General features: G+C 48.6%; 1 protein-coding gene across 2 annotated transcripts in view; it reads left to right on the forward strand.

Moving 5' to 3' along the window:
- Positions 1 to 5,387: 5,387 nt before the first annotated feature.
- LOC111140863 (annexin A6) overlaps positions 5,388 to 11,528 on the forward strand; it is a 50,599-nt gene continuing 44,458 nt past the window's right edge. For both annotated transcript variants that reach the window (XM_022493090.1, XM_022493091.1), the window contains exon 1: positions 5,388 to 5,492. The gene's annotated coding sequence lies outside the window, so the exon portion shown is untranslated. The remainder of the gene's footprint in view (positions 5,493 to 11,528) is intronic.

The raw sequence follows: 11,528 nt of genomic DNA on the forward strand, positions 1-11,528 counted from the left end.
GATGTGTGGGTCTTGCCTTACTGGACCTAAGAGCAGCATATGCACAATTAACCATTCCTTCCTCCTTCAAACACTTTTACCCACTTGGTTTCCAAATCACCACACTCTCTTGGATTTCCTTGTACCTTACTGCAAGCTCTTTCCCAGTCCCCTTTGCTGGGTTCTTCAACTCCTTCTGATTCTTTTTTCTTTTTTTAAGTTTTTTATTTATTTTAGTAATCTCTGCCCCCAGCATGGGGCTCAAACTCATGACCCCAAGTTCAACAGTCGCATGATCTTCCAACTGAATCAGCCAGGCACCCCTTTTCTCTCTAATTCTTTTTTCTTTCTTTCTTTTTTTCTTTTTTATGTACGCTTCTTGCCCAGCACAGAACCCAATACATGACCCTGAGATCAAGACCTGAGCTGAGACCAAGAATCAGATGCCTAACTAAATGAACCACACAGGTGCCTCCTTTCTGATTCTTAATGTAGGGGTGACCCTTGGTTCTCTTCTCCTTTGATGAGCTCATCGCTTTCTCTGGACTTGAACAGTAGTTCTATGTGTGTCACTTTCAAATCTATATCCCCAGCCCTGACCTCTTTCTTGAATGCCAGATTTGTTTATACAACTGTCTCTTTGACATCTCCTCTTGGATATCTAATAGAAATCTTAAACAAACTGATCAAAAATGGAAGTCAATTTTTTCCCACTTTCACTCCCCAAAATTCTCCTCCTACAATTTTGTTCCTCACAGTTCATAGTAACTCCATTCTTCCAGTGCACCAGGCTAAGATCCTTGAAGTCACTCTTGGCTCCCCTCTCTGTCTCTCACCTTATATCCAGTCCTTCTGGAAATCATGTTAATTTTACCTTGAAGTATATCCAGTCTCTAACCTCTTCTCACCAACTCCATTTATGCCACTCTGGCTGAGCCACCAGCATCTCTCCCCCAGATTATTCCAAAAGCCTCCTACCAGATCTCCAACTCCTACTCTTGCGTCCTGTTAGTTATCATTATTCTTGACATAGAAATATATAAAGAGCTCTTTTCTTCCTTCCATCCACGTCATCGCTAGAGCTCTTATATATATATAATATATATATAAGAGCTCTTATAAAATATAAATATTTTATATAATTTACAATATATAAAGAGCTCTTACAACTCTTACAACAAAATATAATATACAATATATAAAGAGCTCTTACAACTCAACAACAAAAGGACAAACCAATTTAAAGATGGGCAGAGGAAAAAAAAAACAAAATAGGTAAAAGATTTGCATACCTTGAACAGGCAAATTACATTTCTTTGGAGAAGATGTATGTACAAATGGCCAATAAGCACATGAAAAGGTGTTCAACATCATTAGTCATTAAAGGAATGCAAATCAAAATCAGGAGATACCAAAAAAAGAAAACATTCAGCTATACTACAGTCATAAAAACAGAACATAAAACCACAAGATACCATTTCACACTGACTAGGATGGCATTGAAAACAAAAACAAAACAAAACAAAAACAGAAAATAACAAGTGTTGGCAGGAACATGGAGAACCCTGTGCATTGCTGGTAGAAACAGCTCAGCAGTTCCTCGAGCAGTTAAATATAGAATTACCAAATGGACTAGGAATTCCACTCTTAGTAAATATGGAAGAGAATTGAAGACAAGTCCTCACACCAGCATTTATACATAAATGTTGATAACAGCGCCATTCACAATGGCCAAAAAGAGGAAACAACCTAAGTGTCCATCAGCTGATGAGTGGATAAGCAAAAGGTGATATATACACACAATAAAATACTATTCAACCATAAAAAGAATAAAGTACAGACACACGCGGCAACAGGAAGGAACTTCAGGACCACTGTCATGATGGCTAATCTTACATGTCGGGTTGACTGGGCTAAGGGATGCCCAGAGAGCTGATAAAACATCCTTTCTGGGTGTGTCTGTGATGATTAGCATTTGATTCACTGAGAGATTAGGATTTGGTACAGTAGACTAAGGAGCTGCCCTCACCAGTGTGGTCAGGCCTCATGCAATCCATGGAGGGCCAAATGGAACAAATGAGAGAAAGGGTGAATTCAGCTTTCTCTCTTCTTGAGCCAGGATGTCTATCTTTTCCCGCTCTCAGACCCACAGCCCCTTATTTGCAGGCCTACAGATTCCAGCAGAATCACACCAGTGGCCCTCCTGGTTCTCCGGCCTGCAGACAGCAGATTATAGGACTTCTCAGCCTCCATAAAACACCTGAGCCAATTCCTATAACAAATCTTGTCCTACATCTATTTCTATATACCCTGTTGGTTCTGTTTCTCTGGAGAACCCTAATGTAATCGTACTAAATGAAAGGAGCCAGACATGAAAGGCCACACATAGTATCATTTCATGTACATGGCCCATTCAGAATAGACAAATCCATAGAGGCAGAAAAGCAAATTGGTGGTTTCCAGGGGTTGGGTGAGGGGAGGCTAGAGAGTAATTGCTTAATGGGTTCGGGGTTTCTTTTAGGGAGATGAAACTGGTTTGGAACTATACAGGAGGGGTGGTGAGATAAGAATGTGAATGTACTAAATGTGGCTGAATCGTCCACTTTAAAATGGTTAATTTTATGTTATGTGAATTTTACCCCCAAAGAAAGAGGAAAACAAATGGCATGTCCCTCCTCTACTCAGTACTCTGCAACAGCTTCCCCAATGCCTCAGAGTAAAAAACAAAGTCCTTACAAGGACCCACAAACCCCCTTCCCCAGCCCCCATTTGATCTGGTCCTTCCTTATCTCTGTTTTCCCTGTACTCCCCCTCCCTCTCACTCCACTCCAGCCACACTGGCCTCCTTGCAGGCCTGCTCCCAGCTCCGCCTCCTCCGAGCATTTGCTCCAGCTGTTCCCTCTGGCTGAGGCGCTCTTCCTACAGCTTGGCCGCCTTCCTTACACTCTTCCACATTGTTGTTCCTCTCGTTGAGTGAGTCTTACCCTGCAGATGATCTCATCTTCCTTTGGAGGGCCCCAACGGCAGATTCATTGGCACTGATTGAAAAATTCCTAATTGACCAGTTAAGACAACATTTCTGGGGGAGGCTGAAACAGATTAGGTATTAATCCCCAAGCCACAGTTTATGAATTCAGTCTCAATGACTATTTCGGGCCAGCGGTTTCATTTTTAACAGATCTCATCATAAGGTAATTATATTAATTTCTTCTTAGTCTCCTACTAGATTCCATTCATCTTTCTGGTTACAACTTAACATCACTCGCATTTGGATGGGCTGGGCTGGGTTCATCTGCTGTGAGCCAGCATTGCACTTTATAGATTACGACTATCCAGACTGTATTGTAACAATGACCTAACCATCTGTCTTCTGTGAGAGTGAACATGAGACCAATTAACAGGAGAAAATCAAATTTAGTTTCATACTTAAGGGGAATCCATACAGACATGGAAATTCCGAAGACACTGAGGAACATGACACTTCAGTGAGCTAGGGGGTAGGGTAGGGCTCTGAGGAAGACTATTAGCAGGAAGGTGAGAGATGTCTGGAAAATAAAATTTGCCATGTTACGAAGATAAGTTTCTTAGGTAAATTCGAATGTCTTGTTAAAAGTTCTCTTCTCGTTGGGATTGGGAGGGAGACAAACCATAAGAGACTCTTCATCTCATGAAACAAACTGACGGTTGCTGGTGGGAGGGGCGGTAGGGAGAGGGTGGTTGGGTTATGGATGTTGGGGAGGGTATGGGCTATGGTGAGTGCTGTGAAATGTGTAAGTTTGATGATTCACAGACCTGTACCTCTGGGGCAAATAATACATTATGTGTTAATAAAAAAATTCTCTTCTTGGGTGCCTGGGTGGCTGGGTCCATTGAGCATCCAACTCTTTAAAACAAAAAATTGTATTCATTTATTTGACGGAGAGAGAGAGAGCACAAGCAGGGGAAGTGGCAAGGGAGAGGGAGAAGCAGGATCCCCACTGAGCAGGCAGCCCGACTGACTGGGGACTCAATCCCAGGACCCTGGGATCATGACCTGAGCTGAAGGCAGAAGCTTAACTGACGGAGCCACTCAGGTGCCCCTGAGCATCCAACTCTTGATTTTGGCTCAGATCATGATCTTAGGGGTCCTGGGGTTGGCCCCCTGTTGGTCTGCACACTCAGTGGGGAGTCTGCTTGAGGATTCTCTCCATCTCCCTCTGCTCTTCCCCCTACTCGTGCAAGCATGTGCTCTCGTGCCCTCTCTCACTCTCGCCCTCTCTCAAATAAATAAATAAATAAATCCTTAAAAAAAAAAAAAGAGTTCTCTTCTTGGTACAGGCTCTTTCCACTGTACATTTAGGAGATAAAGAGCTTTTCCTGAATCTGGTTTAAACTCAAAATAATCTTCATGCCAAAGTGGTCCATCTTGGAGCAGCCTGCCTTTGGCCCTTCCAAACAGATGAAAGGACATGCTTTCCAACCAGGTCTCCTTGCAGGAGGCTTGGAGGACTCTGAACTAGTGACAGATTGAGGACAACCCTTGGACAAGGCTTTGATTGTCACTATCTTTTGGATGAGCAAATTTATAATCAAAGCAGTTAAGTGTCTTGCCCATGCAAACAGCTCGTGAGTGGCAGCCCAGGGTTGCCATCAGTCTACCTTTTCGCCAAAGCAGAGCTTCTACGGAGGTATAGGGGATGGGAGATACTACTGACCTTCGCTGCAGGGCCACCTCCCTCAGGAAATCTCAACAAATACCCTGGGGGACAATCATTCTGTTCCCTCTGGATTCCCAAATAGTTTATCATTTTCTGTGTTCTAGCATTTTCCACCCAGCCCTGGCTTTAACTGCTGTTCTCTGCCTTTCCTCTGAACTATGCACTTCCCAGAGCCAAGCCCCAGTGAGCATCCCTGGGGAGTCACTAGGCCCAGGTTAGAATCCCAGCTCCACAAATGACTAGCCGTGTCACATTGGTCAAATAACTGGACGTCTCTGGGCTCTCCCGCTCCCCAAAGTGGGTAAGTAATGTCACCAGCCTGGCCGGGCTATTGAGGAATGAAATCGATCAGGCAGATAAAGTGCTTGGCCTCAATTTTGTCGCCTCGATGTTGTTTCTCAACGAAGCTTTGGCGACTGGTTGGAATTTGGGGGGAAATGTCCAGATCAGGGAATTGGAAGCTGTGACTTCTGGCCCTGAGTGGCCGTGTGACCTTGGCCAAATCCCCCCATATTCTCTAGATCTCGGCCGGGGTCTGAGCACTGCCCTAGGTTCTCCTGGCTAGGCCCTTCTTGGCCCGTGACATTCTAAGTTCCAGGAGCGAATGAACTTGGGGGGTGGGGATGGAGGAGGGAAGGCGGGGCGAATCGGATTGGCCTCGGCGCGCCACGTGTCCCGCTGGGGAGCCGCCCGCTGTCCTCCCGGCCGGCCCCGCGCTGCGGCTGCTGCTACCGCTGGGCTAACGGGCTCCCACTCTGCGAGCTCCTCGTCTGCGCCCGCGTCTGCCGGTTCGCTACAGGAAGCCTCCGCCGCGCGGTGAGTGGGTTGAGGCGGGAGAGGGGACCGCATCAGGGGACCCTCCTCCTTCCTGGGGGCTGCAGCGAACGCGGGGACCAGCGATAAACGCCCAGTCATCGCTGACCTGTGCCTCCCGCGGGACTCCGGGCTGGGGCGCAGGCAGGTGGCCGGCGCAGGCAGGTGGGGGGCCGCAGGGGCAGGAACCCGAGAGGATCGCAGGCTGCATGTGTCTGGGGGAGCGCAGTGGAACCTATCTAGGGCGGCGGGAGCTGAAAAGAAAGCGGGGGGGGGTGGGAGGGGAACAGGGAGGGGGAGTGAAAGGGAGGGCACGGGGGTTGGGGGGACCGGGCGGCCTCTGGCGCGGGTGTGGTCCAGGGGCCGGGGGCGCTCGGGCGGAGGCAGCGCTGGATGCTGGCCGCGCTTTGGCTGGGGTGGGAGGCTGGAGAGACTTCGAAGACCTGGGTTTGGGGGCAACAGGACTAGTGCGGGGGGGGGGGGTGGGGGCGGGTCTAAGGACCGCAGGGAAGGGTGTGGCTGAGGCCTAAGACTGAGGCTGCAGGAAGAGGCAGACCCTCCACAACCGCTCGCGAAGTGGCTTGTATGTGTTAAGAGGAGGGCTCTCGGAGTGCAGACCCTTGGGGGACTGGCTTGTTCACACCCCAGGAGCCCTCCTCTCCCTTTTGGACCACTGCGGGCCTGAAGGGGACTCGCAGCTGGGCGCTCAGGGCATATGCCCCACCCTTCGTCCCCGCTCCCCGGAAGCCCAGTTTAGGCCTTCCCGAAGCTTAGGTCTTCAGAAAACTCCCAAAATACCAGCAATGGACTGAAATGCCCCGAATCCCATCCCAGCTCCTCCATCGACCTGCAGCATGACCTTGAATCAGTAGTTTCCCCTCTCCCAGTCTCAGCTTATTCCAAACCCAGCCCCTCTCCGTGGAAATGATGGCTGTCGTTAACATTGATTTACTTGTCAGCTGCAAGGAATGATTACAGATTTGGGAAGTCTTCATTACAGACTTGTGAAGCCTGGGCTACGCTGGTAGGCCCTGTAAGGGGAGCGGAGGGGTCCTTTGGGAAGAGAATCCAGCCTCTGCTTCCTTCCTACCCCTCCTTTTCTCTAAAGCCCCGCGGGTCTTCTCTGACTATTCCAAATTTGGACATATGGCTCCGGGGTTGGCCAAAGGACTCGGGTTTCCTCAGCCTGCCATTTTTTTCACTCACTTCCCCCTCCTGCCTCACCCAAAGCATACCTGAAATTGCTGACCCCACTGACCCAGAAGGGATATCCTGCCCTGCTTTGCCCTTCCAGGTGAATGACCCTTCCAGCTGCAGCTCCCACAGACCGTGCCCTTCTAGCTGGCAGGCCCTGTGCCATGCAAAAGGGCACTGGCCTGCAAGTCCTTGGAAAGCAGGGTTACCGTTCCCGGTGCTGGAGGGGTCCTGGGGCAAGGTTCTTCCCTGCCTGGGCCGTGGTTAACCATCTGTATAGCAAAGGCTGCTGAACTGCCTGCCACTTCCAGCGCTGGCATTCAACTGTTCTAAGACCTAGGATTCTGGGAGTTGGGTGGGGCTGGGGAGGGAGGCCGAGGCCTGCATCCCCCTCTGCAGCTGTGACAGTCACTCATCCATCTTCCTCTGCCTTCCACCCTTTGTTCCCAAAGCACTGGCTGCTTGGATTCAGAAACTGTTTGTGGTTTCTGGGTAAGGGCAATAGCTCTTGCTGGGGCAGAATGTGGATACCAGCGTGCAGAGGAGGGGGTTGTCCTGGAGAAGGGTGGGACCTCACCTGTGGGAGCAGACCCTGGGAAGGGGTGGGAGAGGCTCTGCAGAGTTGGGGAGCTGCCAGCGTCTGGAGCATCTGCACTGCAGCACCCAGCAGGAGCCTTGGGCCACCTGGCTCCAACCCCCTGCCCGGCCTGGCGTGGGTGGGTGGGCACACCCACCCCCTCTAGGCCTTGGTTCCTTCCTCCCTAGAGGGGCAAGAGATGTGCCAGGGCACAGCTGGTAAAATGGGTTGGAGTTGCATGACTCCTCATGTTGCATTATTCTAGGATTTTCTGGGGAGGCCCAGGGGTATCACTTAGCCTCACCCCACCCAGCTTCTCCAAGATACTTCCTGGGTGGGGACAAAGTGCAGGATGTGGTCTGTACCCTGATTTCTGAGCATGCAAGTCCGAGTCTTCTCTGCACCACTGCCACCCCCACCACGGAGGAGAGGAAGTCTGGGGGGAGGGGGGCGAGTCCTCTATGCTTATAAACTTCTTGGCTTGGAATCCTGCCGCACTGCATTTCCTTTCTGCCTAGGATTGAGAAGCTCCCACAGAGACTGGCTGGGGAGGAATGACTGTCTTTGGGTTCTTTGAGCCTCATATAACCCATCTGTAGAAAAGAGGATGAGGCTGGTCCTTCATTCTAAGATGGCAGATGTGAGAGCGCCTTGTGAACTGCAGAGTGCAGGGCACCGAGAAGCAAGTGTTGCTTTTGTCATCTCGGAAGGGTGTGGTGCTTGAGAAGGCAGGTGACCTGAGCCTCGGGTTCCTCATCTGTAAAATGGGTGTCCTGGGACCTCTTAAGATATAATTAAATCATAACGTCCGTTATTTACTGAACCTTACAACTTGCCAGGCTGAACCCTTGATAGATTGGACGCTGCTGCCGCACCCATTTTGCAGATGTGGAAAGTCAGCCCTCTGAAGTTTAGGGGAGAAATACTACTAAATGCACGTGTGTTTCCCATGCATCATGGCCAATTCCTCAGCTCTAGGTGTGTCTTCTTTTCATCCTCACCACGACTCCTCTGAGACAGGCGCTATTTTTATCTTGTTTTACATATGAGACTCAGTACTTGCCCGAGGCCACACAGCTCCTATAGAGCGGGTCAGGCTTCAGTCCCAGGACGGGGTGCTCCAGCCCCTGTCCTGTTAGACACTACGGTTCTCTGTCTCTCACAAAAGTCACCGGAACTGGGATTCAAACCCCGGGCCCATCTACTTCCAAGCCTGGGGCAGCTTGATGATCTAACTGGGGCCTTGCCCAGCCCCGAGATCAATGGTTCTGGGTCAGGAGCGGGAAAGACACTGCTCTCTAAGAAACCCGAGTGTCTCGAGCTGGAGGGGGTGTGCCCAGGCTCAGGGCCAGGAATGGCTTTTACCCGGGCTTCATCAGAAGCTAGCTCCCCAAGGCCAGTGGGGCTGGTCCTGGTATCTTCCCGCAGGCTGGGGGAGGAGCCATCAGGAAAGGGGGAGGGGAAGGATCACCATCTTATAGGCCTGGGGCCTCTGAAGTCCAGTGCACACATCCTGGGAGGGACTAAGATCCTTTTCTGGGGTACAGGAAGAAATTATTAGGCCTCTTACTACATATGCTTTTAATCTCATGCTTATAAAATATATTTTTATCGTGACGAATACTCACTATTTTTAATTTGGTTACTGGTGGCACATAGGATCAAAAAGATGACAGATTACAGCAACAGATTGCCAGCTTTGTGTGGGTGGGAGACTCAGCTGTCTCATTTTTTATTCTATCCCCATCTCCTATCAATGGACATACTCAGTAAGGATTTTGTTGAAAATTGAGCTCCTGCTTAAATACTAATTTTCTTTACCACATTGGGTAAATTGTAATTAACCCTCAAGTCATTGCCTCTCCTGGCTATAGAATGAGGAATAAAGCACAGTTTGAAGACCCCTAGGCTAGATATCCTTTTATTGTGTGATTTTTTTCCCCCAAGGGGGTCACTAAAGGAGCATTAAAACAACTCAGTGCATTTCACCCAACAATCCTTATGAGCCACACCCTGTGGTAAGGGGTGCCTCAAAGAAGCAGACACAGTAATCTTTAAAAAACAGTAAAGTCGGGGCACCTGGGTAGCTCAGTGGGTTAAAGCCTCTGCCTTCGGCTCAGGTCATGATCTCAGGGTCCTGGGATCAAGCCCCGCATCGTATCAGTATCATAGCATCATCGGGCTCTCCGCTCAGCAGGGAGCCTGCTTCCCCTTCTCTCTCTGCCTGCCTCTCTGCCTACTTGTGATCTCTGTCAAATAAATAAATAAAAGCTTTAAAAAAAAAAAGAAAGAAATAGTAAAGTCATGATTCAGAAGATAGAAAAGTGATCACGTGGCGAAGATTTTATTCTAGTCACTGACTAATGACTGGACAGGAAGATGTTCTGACCAGCTTGAAAGAGGATCAGTGGACACTTTTATTAAAAGGAATGTACAATGGAGGCAAACTGGTTTTTCTGGTGGAAGGGGAGGGAGATTAATTGGACCTTCACCAAATAGAACACTGTGAGCCTGTCTGTAAGAATTATTTTGCATTACCATCATTTACCTACAAATTACTGAGCTGTAAAATTGCTCAGACTGAAATCATAACCTGGAGAGGTTGAAGTAGAGATTTTTTTCCTAGAATACTTTGGAGGCAGGCAGCCTCCATCTACTCAAGGAATGATTAAATCCACAATGGTTGAATCCAAGCCAGTCAAAAGTAGGTGGTTTCTGAGTGTTCTGGGGGTTCAAAGGAGAGAGAAATCCCTTTTGGCTTCCTGGAAGAGTTGAAAGAATCACCTAGGAAAATTTTTAAAAATTGCCAAAGTCCAGGCCTCACCCCAGAACTGATGAATCAGAATCTCAGGGGGTTGACCTTATGCTTTGGTAAATTGGAAAAACTCCCCAGGTGGGATTCATGAAGCCAGGATTGAAAGCTTGATGCTCGAAGGCTGGATAGGCAATGCTGGTAGAAGAGGTTCTTGGCTTGGTGGGGGAGGGAAGGGGTGAAAAGGAAAGAGGGGAAGGCAGATAAATCAGGAAGGATGTCGCAGGCCTTCAGTGCTGAGCAGCAAGGGCCTGCCTTAGAGGGGGTCACGGGACACCTGGGCAAGCAGTGACACAGCTCAAGTTAGAGTTCCCCGGGCTCCCCTGGGGTACAGAGGTCTGGGGCAGTTTTTGCATGACCTTCCATGTTATTTTTAATTTTTCTCAAATTGCCTTCCTGCACAGTCTGGTTTCACCCCCTTACACTCAGCATCTCCTCCCACCCTAAAAGCATGCTCTTCCTCCAAAGCATGCACGATACCTTTGGAGGACAGAAGTGCTTCTTCTTAGGGTGGTGTTTCTGTTCTGTCTGATATTCCCTCTCTCCTCCATCTGCTTCATTCTGTGACATCCAGACTCTTGATTGTGCCCACCTATCGGCCTGAACCCCTAAAATGTGTCTTTAACTTGATACACGCATCACACATTCAATGGGAAAGGACAAGGTAAAAAAACATTTAGAAAGTTGTAATGTTTTTGTCCTGCACACCAATGTCTCATTGTGCCCAGAATCCCACTAATCACCAGTGACTGGGATGACAGAAGCCACCACATATTAAACACTAAATGTGTTCCTGGACAAGCTGAGTATTTTACCTGCATTAGCCCATTGAATTTTCACAGAAAACCTTATGAGATTAGCATTTTCTAGATGAAGAAACCGAGTCGAGAGAAATGACAGAACTTGCCCTAGACCATGAACTAGGAATTTTCTGGAATGTCTGAATTTGAACTCAGGCCAGGACTGCAAAGCCTGCATTCTTTATTATGATGCCATGCTGCCTCCCTTGTAAATGTTTGGGTTTATCATAATAAAAGCTACCATTTCCTGAGCCTTTACTTTGTAATAGGCACTGGACTTAGGGCTCTTCATCTGCTGTTTCATTTATTTCTCAGTGTTTGGGGATAATTTTTATGTGCATTTTGCAGGTGTGGGAACTGAGATTCAGTGAAGGTAATTTACCTAAATCACAAATGGGGGCGGGGGGTGGTGCAGAGCTGTGACTCACAGTAAGGTTCAACCTCAAAGCCCATGCCTCTTGCATGAATTGGCAAGACCCTTCCTCTGTCCAGTTCTTGGTTTCTCTAACTCTTTTTTTTTTTTCTTAAAGACAAGGGAGGGGCGCCTGGGTGGCTCAGTTGGTTAGGCGACTGCCTTCAGCTCAGGTCATGATCCTGGAGTCCCGGGATCGAGTCCCGCATCGGGCTCCCAGCTCCACGGGGAGTCTGCTTCTCCC

The sequence above is a fragment of the Enhydra lutris genome, unplaced genomic scaffold (genome assembly GCF_002288905.1).
Source record: "Enhydra lutris kenyoni isolate GAN:26980312 unplaced genomic scaffold, ASM228890v2 scaffoldscaffold5, whole genome shotgun sequence".
Classification (NCBI taxonomy): domain Eukaryota; kingdom Metazoa; phylum Chordata; class Mammalia; order Carnivora; family Mustelidae; genus Enhydra; species Enhydra lutris.